Source organism: Carcharodon carcharias, chromosome 4, assembly GCF_017639515.1.
Source record: "Carcharodon carcharias isolate sCarCar2 chromosome 4, sCarCar2.pri, whole genome shotgun sequence".
In the NCBI taxonomy this organism is placed as follows: domain Eukaryota; kingdom Metazoa; phylum Chordata; class Chondrichthyes; order Lamniformes; family Lamnidae; genus Carcharodon; species Carcharodon carcharias.
The window spans coordinates 100,616,350-100,631,889 of NC_054470.1; the positions used below are offsets into that span (position 1 = coordinate 100,616,350).

General features: G+C 43.1%; 1 protein-coding gene and 1 non-coding gene across 2 annotated transcripts in view; one reads left to right on the top strand and one right to left on the bottom strand.

The window, feature by feature from the left end:
- chrna8 (cholinergic receptor, nicotinic, alpha 8) overlaps positions 1-15,540 on the bottom strand; it is a 266,096-nt gene that overhangs the window by 13,498 nt on the left and 237,058 nt on the right. The window lies entirely within an intron of this gene.
- LOC121277523 lies at positions 1,781-1,886 on the top strand. Its single transcript, XR_005942901.1, has one exon. It is a non-coding gene; the product is annotated as a U6 spliceosomal RNA (small nuclear RNA).

A 15,540-nucleotide genomic window follows, 5' to 3' on the forward strand; every position in this document is an offset into this window, starting at 1 on the left:
GTTCAATGTGGGGAAGTGCCAGGTGGAAGCATATGGACAGACAATATAAAATAAGGGATGACATTTTGAAGGAGATACAGAAGCAGAAGTCCCTGGGTGTATATGTGCATAGGTCATTGAAGGTGGCAGGACAGGTAGAGAAAGCAGCTAATAAAGCATACAGTATCCTGGGCTTTATTAATAAGGACATAGAGTACAAGAGCAGGAAGATTATGCTGACTTTATACACAACACTCATTAGACTTCAACTTTAGTATTGTATACAGTTTTGGTTGCCATATTATAGGAAGGATGTGAACACATTGGAGATAGTACAGAAGAGGTTTACAAGAATGGTTCCAGGGATGAGAAACTTGAGCTATGAGGATAGATTGGAGAGGTTGGGACTGTTCTCCTTGGAGAGAAAAAGGCTTAGAGGAGATTTGATAAAGATGTTCAAAATCATGAGAGGGCTTGACAGAGCAATAGGGGAGAAGCTGTTCTCATTTGTAAAATGATCAAGAATGAGAGGGCACAGATTTAAAGTGGTTTGCAAAAGAAGCAAATATGGCATGAGAAAAAACTTTTCATACAATGAGTGGCTAGGGTCTGGAATGCACTGCCTGAAAGTGTGGTGGAGGCAGGTTCAATTGAGACATTCAAGGGGGCATTAGATGAACATTTGAATAGAAACAATGTGCAGGGCTACAGGGAAAAGGCAGGGCAATGGCACTAGGTAATAATGTTCATTTGGAGTGTCAGTGCAGATACGATGTACCAAATGGCCTCTTCCGTGCCATTAAAATTTTGTGATTCTGTGATTTGAGATAGAAGATAAGCCTGAGATTAGGACTTCTGCTAAGTGGACCTCAGGAGTCTCCATGGTGGTCTGCAGGTCAATCAGGCAGTCATGCAGCAATGGACAGATGGAGATTGTGAATTCCATTATGAACTATAGAGGGCGTTTTCCATTCTCTCAGAGCACTCCATGAATGACTTGAGATGAATTACGACTAAGCTATGCTTATAGCCAATTACTGGTGAGGTCCAGATCCCTGTGCTCAGCAGCTGAATAATACTTTGATATGAACCTTCAGACAGCCGCTTGAGCTATCTATAATTGCAGCTGTATGAGACCCTCCACAAAAGTGCCCATGCTTCAAGTGCAGGCTTTGTTATGTTAGGATCACAAAACCTAGAATAGACATAAAGAACACTGGATGCTTGGGAGCAATCAATAAAATCAGATAACACCATAACTGCAGGAGTAAAGATCGAACAGCTTTTATCTGTGACTTGATATGCGATGATGGTATTGAAGTACTTCCACAGTATCTGTCTTAATATACCACGTGGTTTTATTCACCTTTGAACTGATATTTCGATAACAGCAATCAAAGTGACTATCACTGTTCACTGTCTACAATGACCAACTTATGCTGATGATTTATGACAACCATTCTTAAGTATTAATTATTCTGCAATTACTGTTGATCCCAAGAGTTTGGTTTCTCAATAAAAAAAAAGTACTGTTAAGTTTATGAAAAATAGTTTATGGTTTATTAATAGGAAATAGTGGTTGGTGAGCAGATGTTTGAGAAACTTTGAGCTGGATTTAATGCAGCCTGTTAAGCTGGGAACCATGGAGGCCAGCCCCTTTAATCGCTGGAGAGGCCCCACATCAGCCTCCTGGCGGCAAGAGAAGATCCTCCACTCACGTCCAAGAGTGGAAGGGGCTGACATGGGATTGACATCCATCGCCAGTGGAATGTAAATTAGGCTCATTAATGAGCCAATTTACACCCATTAACCCTGAGGCCACCACCAATATTGGAACGATACAGAGAACATTAGCATGGCCCCTGTGCAAGGATGACACACAAATTCGTGAAACGTTCCATTAAAAAAAAGCTCAAGTGGCTCACTTGCTAGCTTTCCTGCCTTGAGTCAGAAGGTCCTGTGTTCAAGTCCTTCTCCTGGCGTTGTTGACCATGAACAGCAATGTTCACGTGGCTCATGAAGGCTGATAAGCAGTCTGGAAACTGCTTTCAACACTTTATACCATGTGTCAAGGGTGAACAGTATGTGAAGATAGGTATTAAAAAAAAGACAATTTAGTGGTGCCTCAGGGATTTAACAAGAGCCGTATGGCTTTCCCGTGCCCTCAGAAGGCCACCCAGCAAATCCTGTTGGGTTTGCTAGCAGCCTGCCAGGGTGTCTTTAGTTATCAGGCACTCAGTGCCTGATCAAGAGACCCAGCAAGGGGAAGGGTGGGGTGCTGCTCAAAGCCACAAACCTGACCTTACCACTGAACCCCCTGTACCAACCCCCTCCTGTGACCTCTACCCCACGACCCCCTCATCCCGCTCTCACGCATCTTTGGTCGGGGGCCCATGACGTTCCTGGGCCTCTCGTGGGTCCATTGCTACCAGCAGCCACCGCTCCCACTACTGCCGATGGTTATGAGTAGCTGTTGGTCTCTGATTGGTCAGCAGCTAATCGGCAGGTGGGACTTCTGTCCTCTGGGGGCCTCAATCACAGTGGTAGCCCTGCTTAAGTGCCTGAAGGTTACTTGATTCCATTGCACCTCCTCCAGCGAATTGACAAATGTTCCCCATCAGTTCTCTGATGGACGGGCAAGATTCCCAGAAGCCCAATCAAAACTAGTTCTCTATTTCAAATTGTTGCAATCCCTGAAGATTCCACAGCCCACTGAACAATTCGATATTTAATGGGCAAATATTTTGAAGCACATTAATTTGTTTTAATCAAAAATATGTCAAGCTGCCTTTTACATGTGCAGACTTAATTAAATTATAATAGTCTCCAAGATATTTATATTGAGTTGTATGTCACTTTTTTCTTCACAATGGCATCTTCTGCACTTGCCATACTTAAACGACTTGAAAGTATTCCAATAACTGTGACAATAAAGGGATATAGGAAACAAAAAATATCTTCAGATTTATGAAATAGTTCAAATGAGCTGTATTTTAACATTTTATTCATGCGTTGAAATGGCAAAAATGTCGTGAATTACGATGCCTTCCAATTCAGTCTTTTTAACCCATGACAGAGTCATTGGTGGCAAGAAATTTGATCAGATAAATGATAAATTACAATTGAGAAAATAACCGCAGGTCATCGCTAAGAGATTCTGTCTATACTACATCCATCAAATGGGAAATGATGGAACTTTACTCAAGGCGAATTACAATTGTGTCTCAGGAAGTTTGAAGCTGCTAAGATGACATAATTCCCAAAATTTCATGCTTGACGAGAGAGTCTTGACATTCATAAACCAAAACCATACACAACGTCAAACACCATAGGACTGATATGACACAACAGAATAGGGATTTATTGCTTTGTTTACACAAGACACTCGGACGGTGCTTCAAATCAACTACTGTGAGCAGGCTGATGGTACAGTTATTTTAAGGTGAAGATCTCAAGGTACTTAAAGATGATGGAGACCATTTGGCCCATCTTAATGCTTCACCCAGAACAACTCTGTTAATCCAATCCCAAACCGGTCAGTAAAGTATGAAACTAAAAGCGAATACTTTTCTTGATAATAGGTTTATTCACAAAATGCAGCATTAGATATGTCTGTTTCCTACGTACCAACCCTGTGTTCCAGCAGTCTCTCTTTGTAGACTGACATTTATATAGCAGGCAAGGCCTTCATTTTAACATCTCATCTGAAAGGCAGCACAGCATTCCTTCAGAACTGCTTTGGAGCATCAGCCTTGACTTTTTGTTTTTGTGCTCCAACCCAGGAGTGTGTCTTGAAGCAGAACCTTGTAATTCAAAGAGAAGTATACTACTAACTGAGCCACAAATGGGTCTAATGGGTATTCCAGGCGGTCTCCTGTTCAAGTACAAACCATGCCTGAGTCTGCTTAGTTTTCTGGATGAGATGAGATAGGGCATTTTCAGACTAGTACGGCCGTAAGCAGTCTCCCTTTGTACTCTTTTAAGCAAAACAAAATCAATGGATTAAACTAAATATCAATGAGGGGTGACAGCCACTGGTGGGCACTGTAACTAAAACAAAAACACGAAAGGAAACTTACAAAACTAAACCAAAATGTCATTTCTGGGGGTGATGATGCACCCCAGCCCCTGTGGTGCCCACCAATCACAAAAGGCCTCTAGTGTACCAGCGGACACCATGTGCTACCTCTCCAGGGCTAGCCTTTACCAACTCCTGAACTCCCCACCAGTGGATGTCATCCCTCATTGATTTTTAGTTTAATTTGTTGATTTTGTTTTGCTTAAAAGAGTACAAAAAGAGACTGCTTATGGACATACTAGTCTGAAAACGTACTCATAGCCTTAAGATTCACCATTACCAAACCAATCAATAATTACAAATATTATCCCAGACGAGCTCCCAATTGTTATGACACAGCAATTGGTAAAGGCTGAGTTGTTCAAATCCCAGAGGAGCAATTGGTAAAGGCTGAGTTGTTCAAATCCCAGAGGGAACCTTTTAACAACTGCCATAACCTATATTTTCAATTGGTATGTTTGAGGTGCAGCTCTGAATTCAGGAATAAAACCACCAAGCCTCAAGAGGTTTTTTATATAAAACTAAATTAAACATTTATTAACTGAACTAATTAAACATGTACACATCTCTACAAATTACTACCATAAAAACTTATAAACAAATCCCCAAATTAATCACTCCCAGGCAATCTTCCGCAAGGCAACAATAGCCCATAGACTTTAAACAGACACCAGGCAAAGCCCATTTGACCTCACAAATTCAAAATTAGGTCCCTTGCAATTTGGTTTCTTTGCACTGTTATAGGCTTACAGGCTGGTTAGATCTTAAATGTCTCTGACTCATATATACAAACTCCTTTTGGTTTTTACCTAGCTTCCCCTTTGAATGTAGATTTTACATTGTATTACTAGGTGTTTTTGTTAAATTTTACCGCTCCTAACAATAATCCTTTCATTCCACCAATTTTATTACTAATATAAACACATTGCTTGGTGTCTTCCAACTAGGTGCAAGATTTTACCCATTCTTTTGAATAGTTTATTCAACAAATGCAAATGTACTTTATCTTGTTTCTCCTTATGTTTATCTAATTAATATCTCAGACTAATATACACCAAACCAGCCAGACTAGCTGGCTTTAATCCAGTTAAGCTGCACACAAACACACACATAGACACAGACCCTATGACAATTCCAATTTAAACATAATTTCTAATAACATTACAGACATTAATATCTCTTCATGACACATGTTGATAGCCATCTTGGCCAGGCCCAGGAGCAAGCTTACGAGGAGGTCAGTCTCGCTTTGAAAGTGCTTTGAGTACTTATTAAACAATGACCTTCATGTGTGTATCTTAACAACATAATTAACATACTATTAACACTCTGCAGTTCTCCCCATCAATTTGCTGTGTCATCAAAGGTATTTTCAGAGCAACAATGGGATTCACACTATTACAATTTAATGGATGTTAGCAGGCAATAGAGACCACTTTGGACATATTGGAAAGCTAATGCACCACCATATATCCTTTGAATGCTTATGGCAATCAGTTAATACATTTTGATATGTTTTGTTCACATACTTTAATTAAACATTTAATTTAACCCTAAGTATATTTACAAGATAAGGAATCAATAGGCATTAGATCCTTTTGGTTGAAAATCTTCCTGAAACAGCATTTTCATTTTATAATTCCCCTTTGCTTTTGCTGAAGCCAGTTGAACCCAGATACGAAATGGGACAAATTGCAAGCTTCGATTTCAATTGAAAAGTGCAATAAAAAAATAGGATCCCTGCTGTAAACTGTTTCGCTCTCAGGAACCCATGCCTCTTTCACTTAAACTGATTTTATTAAAATGTAAATGCTTTTGACGCTATGACCCACTACTTTATAAAGTCACTTTATACAATCAGCGAATCCAATTTATTTGTCCTATTTGCACAACAGCGTATTGTGGAATAAAATTAAGGCTTGATGCAGGTGTGCAAATTTTTAAAAGATTGTTTACCCAACAGTAATTTGAATTTATGCAGTGCATTTAATGTAGAAAAACATCCAGAGAGGTGAAACCAGGAGGAAAAAAATCCACAAAGTTCATTTGTCCTCTAAAGTAATGAACATATGTGAGACTTACAACTTGAAAATGCAATATCTCTGCACCCATGACTACGGAGGTGATTTTAACTCATGCCCAGTGAGAACAGGGCAAAAGTAGTTAAAACTGAATCAGGAGACTGAGCACCTCATTTCTGCTTGATCCATACCTGCAGTGCTCAATGAACTGTACATCTGTGTTTGATTAGCCTGATGACTGATTCTTGTGCACTTGTTTCATTGCTTAAGCCTGTGGGTGGAGCTCACGGGCTAAATACTGACACCACACAGGGAATGCTCCAGAAAGGATCTGGGTGCTGAGGTGTGAACATGTACGTGTTGAAGCTCCTGTAAGTTAAGATGTTTTAAAGTTCTGTAAATGCACTGTTTGGATTTAGTACTCAAGTCATCTCTCTGTTGCTCTGAGATAAATAAGATACACAGCAACACAGAAAGTATGTAAATTACTATCTTACTCTCACATTTTTGCTATGAGACCCTGATGGGAAGCAAACAAAATTCTTGTGATGACGTTAGTATTGGAGTTAGGTATTGTTAGGAACCTGGGTACATTGTAACACACATAAACCAGAGATCCAGTGCCAAACCCGCTAAGTAAAACCTGGCTGTGTTAGGGAAAAATTTTACCCCCATTGGGGGGAAGGGGGGAAGTGCGAAGTGGGTGCACCTCCGATCGGCGCCCTCAATTGGGGGTGCGCTGCCATTTTACATGAGCGGGCCAATTATGGCCCACCCAGTGTGACATCCGCCAGGAAGCACTACGCACTCCCTGTGCAGATGGCGGGGATTCCCTCAGCCAGGAGTGCGCTCTTTTGTGCATGCGCACGGATCTCCCTGAGGCTAAGTGCTGCCTCAGGGAGATTGGCTCCAAATTAAAAATTGTAATACGAATGATAGAAAAATTTCCCTGACACTGTCACGAGTTGGGACATGTCCATAACTTATTTTTTGAAACCTTTATTAAAAATTTAAATACGCTCATGAAATTTCATCCCGCCTGTGGATGAGGTTTCATGCTTTTTCTGAAGCCTGCCAGGGCTCCCGGCCTGCCTGCCAGCCCTAATGTTGGACGGGCAGGTCCCTTAATGATTTTAATTAGTTTCTCAATGGCCTCAATAGGCTGTTGACAGGTTGCCGGGCGCACAGCTGACTCGGCTGCGCCCCTGCTGACCTGAAAATGGAAATGATGCGGGGTGACATCGGGAGTTCCACCTGATGTCATCCTGCATTATTTTACATGTCGGTGAGCGTGCCCCGCCCCCGCTCACCGACAGGAAAATTCTTCCCTTGGTTTCCAAAGGGTTTAAAGGAGCACTTAAAACCTCAAATCATACTCAAGAAGCTCAACACCATTCAGAACAAAGCAACCACTTAAATATTCAGTCCCTCCATCATGGCTGTAAGCTGTCTCTCTTTTTATTCTTTTGACAGTGCTCAAAATAGTGCTCAACTTAAGTTACACAACATTTGGCAGATTGCTGAGGGTATATCAAAAAATTGAACTAAAAATCATTGAGGGGTGGCAGCCACTCGTGTAAAAAGCCATGAGAGGAAACTTACAGAACTAAACCAAAATGTAATTTCCGGGGGTGATGATGTACCCTAGCCCCTGTGGTCCCCACCAATTACTGAAGACCTCTAGCGTACCAGCGACACAGCATGCTACCTCTCTGTTGGCCTTTATTTCAAAGGGAATGGAGTATAAAAATAGCGAAGTCTTGCTAAAACTATACAATGCACTAGTTAGGCCACACCTAGAATACTGTGAACAATTTTGGTCCCCTTATCTATGGAAAGATATACTGGCATTGGCGGCAATCCTGAGAAGGTTCACGAGGTTGATCCCGGGTATGGAGGGATTTTCTCATGAGGAGAGGTTGAGTAGGTTGGGCCTGTACTCATTGGAGTTTAGAAGAATGAGAGGTGACCTGATTGAAACATATAAGATTCTTAGGGGGCTTGACAGGGTAGTTGCTGAGAGGTTGTTTCCCCTTGTGGGAGAGCCTAGGACCAGAGGGCATAGTCTCAGAGTAAGGGGTCATCCATTTAAAACACAGATAAGGAGGAATTTCTTCTCTTCAGACAATCTGTGGAATTCTTTACCACAGGGGGCTGTTGAGGCTGGGTCATTAAGTATATTCAAGGCTGAGATAGACAGATTTTTAATCAGGAAGGGAATCAAGGATTATGGGGAAAAGGCAGGAAAGTGGATTTGAGGATTATCAGATCAGCCATGATCTCATTGAATGGCGGAGCAGACTTGGGCCAAATGGCTTATTTCTGCTCCTACATCTTATGGTCTTACAGGGACAGCATTTACTAATTCCTGAATTCAAAGTGCTTCTCATACTCGTAACATTAAGATTCACCAATACCAAACCAATTAAGGAATTACAAATATTATCCTGTTTGCCTGTAGCAGTAAGTGACCACCGCCCTTAACTCCTTTGCCTGAGGCTCTTTCCAGGGTGTCACTGGGGACATTTCCCACAACTTTCCCTCTGTTGTACATTGAAAAATTCACCAGGGTAACAGTGTGTACCAGCTACATGATGCACTGCAGCAACTCAACAAGGTTCCTTCGACAGCACCTTTCAAATTCTGAACCTCTATGCTTAGAAGGACAAGGGCAGCAGAGATATTGCATTTTCAAGTTGTATGTATCACAGATGTTCACTGCTTTAAAGGACAAATTAACGTTGTGGATTTTTTGTCTGATTATACTCTGGATGTTTTTCTGCATTGAATCCTGGAACTCCACCCCTAACAGCATTGTGGGTGTATTTACATCACATGGACTGCAGATGTTCAAGAAGGCGACTCACCACCACCTTCTTGAGGGCAATTAGGGGTGGGCAATAAATAGTGATCTAACCAGCGATGCTGACATCCCGTGAAAGAATTTTAAAAAATATCAGTTTGCTATTGCATTTTTGGATTTCCCCCAGAGGATTTTGCCCTGGACACTGCTTTTCGTTCTGCATTATTCTGCATACACACCCTCAATAACTTCATAGCTTATGATGGGCACTATTCTTGCTACTTTGATTTGGTTGCTCGAAGAGGAAGAACAGAATCCCTGCCACAATGAGCTGTTGTGCCTCTTAGAAGGCAAGAGGTGAGCCCTGGGATGGGTTGCTGGTGGTGGTGGACGTGGTTGTTTGAAGAAGGCCTCCTCCATCCCATAAGGTACACAGGACCATAATGAGTTTCCTAGATTTGTCTGAGGAACAGTGTATGAGGAGGCTAACTTTCCAGGCACGCTGTCATAGGCCTCTGTAGCCTCCTGCAAAAAGAAGTACTGTCTGCTGGGACAGATAGTTTGCCTGTAGCAGTAAAAGTGACCATCACCCTTAACTCCTTTGCCTCAGATTCTTTTCAGGGTGCCACAGGAAACATTTCCCACAACTTTCCCTCTTGTACATTGAAAACTTCACCATTGCCCTCTACCAGGTCCAAAATTGACAAGAGTCTTCCCAATGGATGTCAACAGGCTAATGGACAGGCTCTGGGATTAGCCTGAGCCATTAGCTTCCCTGTGTTCAGAGTGGAATCAAGGACTACACACGCATAGCCACCAAGGCAGCAGAAAACTAACTAGACGCATTTGATAACAGGAAAAGATTTCATTTCATCAAGGTGCAGCTGGTCAGTGATAACCATCATTGAATAATGTCGGGCTGTGTGAGGTTCATAGCTACTGTCATGATTCCTTCAGTGTGCGACAGCCAAACATCGACCCACTACTACATCTGTCAGGGCATGGCTGTTGAGAGACAAGGTGCTATCCCCTCCACTCCTGGCTTGTTGGACACTCCTCCCCAATCCTATCATGCCCACACAGACGAGGCATGACCAGTGCCACGGATCCACAAACAACAATCTGTATTTATGTAGCATCTTTACTGGCATAAGACATATTGAGGAGCTTTGCAGGGCTGTTATCAAACAACATTTTGCACCAAGGTACATTTGGGGGATCATTTTAACCTAAATTGTCAGGTGGGAACCCCATGGAATCAGGAGGAACGTGGATTTTACATTCCAGTCAAGATCATTTCAATGGAGTGTAAAATTGGATGGGGTGTAAAAACAACATTGCACTCCATATCAACAGTACCACAACTGACAAGATCGATTAAAATAGTCCCCAGGAGATGTGACCAAAACATTGGTCAAAGCGTTAGATTTTAAGGAGAGTCTTAATAGAGGAGAGAGAGAGGTCGGGAGCTAGATTCTCACCAGGGCTATCATCAAGCACAGAGTCTGCTTGGCAGATGTTTAAGCATCGACCAAAGCTCCAGATGTTGGTGACACTGGCTTCTGGTGAGAAGTCCATGGAATTGACTAGATGCTTCATGGTAGATTATAGAGTGCTGATTACCCTGCAACAGAATGCCACACTCACTCACCCTGCTATCTCCCACTAAGGATCTAGATGTTAGCTGCCCCTCCCCTGGTCTTGCCCCTCCCCTGGTCTTCCACCTCCCACTTTTGTTGTGACCAATTTTGTCTTCTTGAAGAAAGCGAGGGAGAGTTTTAGTGAGTGGCGAGGGGACGTATATATATGTGGGGCTTCTTCATATAGTGTTCATGCAGGGAGGGAGAAGAAGTAAGGTAAGAGCACGATGGGGAGAGGTTCAAAGGAAAGAAAGATGGTAAAGTTGGAAAGGAATCATCAGAACAGTTCAAAGTTTTCCAACTGCTACCAGGTGAGAACAGCATGCCATTAATATTTGTTGTTTGAAATGAAAAGTGTTGTTGGTACAATTAACTGTGATTAATGGAAAACGGTGTGTTTCAGGGGAAGCAAGTGTTCAGGCTGTTGGTGCTGGGAGCCAGGATAGTGCTGTTGCCAGGAGTACTGCAGACAAATGAAAATATGAAGACTTGTACTTAATCTTGCAGCTCTGGTCAGGTCTTTTGCACCCCTTTCTGCATTGAATGCAGTTCTTGGGAGGGCACTTGTCTGCTGCCTCTCCAGGTCTGTTGAATGTCCTGGTTTAGCATCTTTTTCCCAACTTTTGCAAAGAGATGTCCCCTTCACAGATGGATCATAAATTAGTGTCTCACTCATCTTCCAGATGGAGTTATTACCAGGATATGCAGAGATCAATCTCAGTGACATGAATGGAATATCTCCTGGAGAGGCACATTTGCTTCTTGCAGGCCCACTGGAAATCCTGCCCTACATATAGGCAGCTGCCCACCACCAATGTGATTGGGTGGGCTGTCTGCCAATCATTTTCTAATGAAGTCCAGCAGTTAAAATCCTCTAGGCCTTATGCATTTGGAAGGCTTACAACACACCCTGCCCCTGCTTAAAGGCTGATACCTGTATAAATTCCTCCTTTTCTCTAAGATCCTTCCTTTTTTTGCTCCTGTTGTCTAAACAGGTTAGTTATTGATTAGGAGACTTAAAATAGACTTATCTTTTGACTCTCAATTAAAGGAATATACTATCTAATTCAATCGTGCCACAGATTTATCAGTTGCCTTTAGAATTTTTAAAGAGATTATCAATATTTCTATGAGAGAGTTAGGGTCTATTGGAATTCCTAACATTAACAAATTAAATTGCTGTTGGAATGCTTCTTTTGCAACATAAGAACTACAATTCGTTCAGGGAAGGCTTCAGGATATCTGATAGGATGAATGAAATGTCTTGTTGGAGCGGTTGGTACATCATGAACTGGGGTGGATTTAGACAGGGGAATAAATTAGCTTGTCCAATAAACAGGGGTAAATCAGGTGAACCTAATTTGAAAACGTGGACAGGATCCTGAATCCTGCATCCCTGTCCACTTCATGCATTCATGGCATTAAAAGCAATGAGGTTGGCTGATTTGATTTCAGCAGACATGAAATATCCCAAAGAGTTCATCATAAAAACGTAAGAACGGGATCAGGAGTAGGCCATATTGCCCTTCAACCTTCCTCTGCCATTCAGTAAGATCATGGCTGAACTTTTACACTACCTCCATTTTCCCTCCCTATTCTCATATTCCCTGAACTCCAAGGTCTCCAAAAGTCTACCAATCTCAGCCTTGACTTGTTAGTTGTTGACTGAGCATTCACAACCCTCTGGGGCAGAAATTCAAAAGGTTCGCTATGCTCTGAGAGAAGAAATTCCACTGCAGAATTTTCAGGGGCAAGCACGGAGGTATGTGGGCGTGAAAATTCATGCCTCTGGCCCATGCTGGTTTGTTGACACCATCCCGCCCTTGACCATTTTCCAGAGATGGAGTCGGAGGTGGAAAGGCTACTCGCTGCTTGCAGACAAGTAACCAACTCAGGTAAGTTAATGTCCAATTGAGGGAATTTTTCAGTCAGCCTGTGGGTCCGCTGTCGCATGAGGAACAGGCCATCTGCCTGAAGGCAACTTCCCAAAGGCAGATCCGAGGGGTGTCAGTACTCCAGGCAAGTTTTAAGGCTCTGATGCCCACCTAGCTGCGGCTCCAGGCCGTTCCGTGGAGGGGTTCTCCCTCCATGATGGTGGTCTGGCAGCTGTGGTCATTTTTTAGTTTAAAAGTTCTAAAAGTTGCTCAGAGGGTACATCAACCTGCAAAAGAAGGCTGCAGCTCCTTCCAAGCTGTATGGCCTCCTCCTGGCCCTCTAGCTTCAAACACCTACCCGCCATCCTTAACTGAGTGGCCCTCTGACAACTATTTGACCAATTCAGGGAAAATCACGACTGGGTGACTGTTCCCACACAAACAGGGGTCAGGGCCCTCACTTGCCCAAGGTGTCAGGGTCCCGAACCAAATCCCAAAATCCTGCCCTATGTGTCAGAGGTTAATACATCTCAATATGATGCGTCATGTACAACCTTCAAGTAATTACCTGTAAATGTGGTCCAAAGACTGCAAATGTAGTAAAATGTAAATTGAACTCTTTTCTCTCAGTTTTATCTAAAATGTAATAAACATCAGTCCCACGTGGCTGTAAATCTTATTGACTAAATGTATGTGAAATAAAACTGATATATGCTAACCTAATAATGTCTTACCAACCAAAATTAAAACAAGATTTTTAAATGATCTCCATGTCCACCAGGCATTTAAAAGTGGTTCTCGAGTGTGGAAAAGTGTCTGATGATTCCACTGTGTACAAAACATGCTAATTGGCTCCTATTTTGCATTTGTAATAAGCAAGGAATTAAGAATGACACATTTAAATCCCATTCATAAAAAAAGGGAACCAAACAGATCCCTGAAAAAAAAATTAATCTTTTGAGCATCCCATGCTAGTTCTCCATTCAACCCATAGTGTGTTCCTAAAAATAAAATGACGACATAACAGGGGGCAGGAGTTCCGGGTCGGCGTGCAGGGTGGGGGTGGGACACGCTCGCCGGCGTGTAAAATGATGAGGGATGACATCGGGCGGAACACCCAACATCACCCTGCGTCATTTCAATTTTGAGGTCGGCGGGGGCGCAGTCAAATCAGCTGTGTGCCCGCTAACCTGGCAATGGCCTATTGAGGCCATTGACCAAGTGATTGCAGTCATTAAAGGACCTGCCTGTCCAACCTTAAGGTTGGCGGGCAAGCCGGGAGCCCTGGCGGGCTTCGGAGAAACCATGAAACCTCATCCGTGACGGGATGAGGTTTCATGTAGGTTTTTAAAAATTCAATATAAGTGATGGACATGTGCCAACTCATGTGACAGGATTTACTACCATTTGGAAGCAAATGGGCATATTAGTGAGAGGCAGCATGGTTTTGTGAAGGGGAGGTCGTGTCTCACTAACTTGATCGAGTTTTTTGAGGAAGTGACAAATATGATCGACGATGGAAGGGCAGTGGATGTTATATACGTGGATTTCATTAAGGCCTTTGACAAGGTCCCTCATGGCAGATTGGTACAGAAGGTAAAGTCGCACGGGATCAGAGGTGAGCTGGCAAGATGGATACAGAATTGGCTTGGTCACAGAAGACAGAGGGTAACGGTGGAAGGGTGCTTTTCTGAATGGAGAGCTGTGACTAGTGGAGTTCCGCAGGGATCAGTGCTGGGACCTTTGCTGTTTGTAGTATACATAAGTGATTTGGAGGAAAATGTAACTGGGCTAATTAGTAAGTTTGCAGATGACACTAAGGTTGGAGGAGTTGCAGATAGTGAAGAGGAATGTCAAAGGATACAATGGGATATAGATCAGTTGGAGACTCGGGCAGAGAAATGGCAGATGAAGTTTAATCCGGACAAATGTGAGTTAATGCATTTCGGAGGGTCTAATACAGGCAAGAATTATGCGGTAAATGGCAGAACCCTTAAGGGCATAGACGGGCAGAGGGATCCGGGTGTACAGGTCCACAGGTCACCGAAAGTGGCAACACAGGTGGATAAAGTAGTCAGGAAGGCATATGGATGCTTGCCTTCATTGGCAGGGTATTGAGTATAAAAGCTGGGAAGTCATGCTGCAGCTGTACAGAACCTTGGTTAGGCCACACTTGGAATGTTGCGTGCAATTCTGGTCGCCACATTACCATAAGGATATGGAGGCATTGGATAGGGTGCAGAGGAGGTTTACCAGGATGCTGCCTGGTTTGGAGGTTTTTAGCTATGAGTAGAGGTTGGAGAAACTTGGATTGTTCTCACTAGAGCGACGGAGATTGAGGGGCGACTTGATAGAAGTTTACAAAATTATGAGTGGCATGGACAGAGTAGATAGTCAGAAGCTTTTTCCCAGGGTGGAAGAGTCAATTACTAGGGGAGATAGATTTAAGGTGAGAGGAGAAAACTACAGAGGAGATGTGCGGGGCAAGTTTTTTACGCAGAGGGTAGTGAGTGTCTGGAATTCACTGTCAGAGGAGGTGGTGGAAGCAGGTACTATAGTGGTGTTTAAGAGGCTGCTTGACAAATACATGAATAGGATGGGAATAGAGGGATACGGACCCCGGAAGTGCAAAATGTTTTAGTTTATGGGCAATATGATTGGCGCAGGCTTAGAGGGCTGAAGGGCCTGTTCCTGTGCTGTACTTTTCTTTGTTCTTTGTTCTTGATATGTCAGGGAAAGTTTATTTTTCTATTTTTAGCATTTTTAAATTTGGTCCCAATCTCCCTGAGGCAGCACTTAGCCTCAAGGAGTTGACTATGCTCTTTCACGCACATGCGCTAAAGAGCACACTCTCGGCTCAGGGAATCCCCCCACCGCCTGCACAGGGGTCCTGGTAGACATCATGCTGGGTGGGCCTTAATTGGCCTGTCCATGTAAAATGGTGGCAGGGCGCCGATCAGAGGCGCGCCTGCTCCTGAACTCCCCACCCCCCCACGATGGGGGGAGAATTCTGCCCAGTTGCACTGGATTGCCTAGACATAGGATATATTGGAAATCAGGTGGGTTGGGGTCCACATCTACAAACTGCCTAAATTTCCTCCATTCCTCAGCCATGTGAGGAGATTTAAGGGCTGGAACTTTTCTC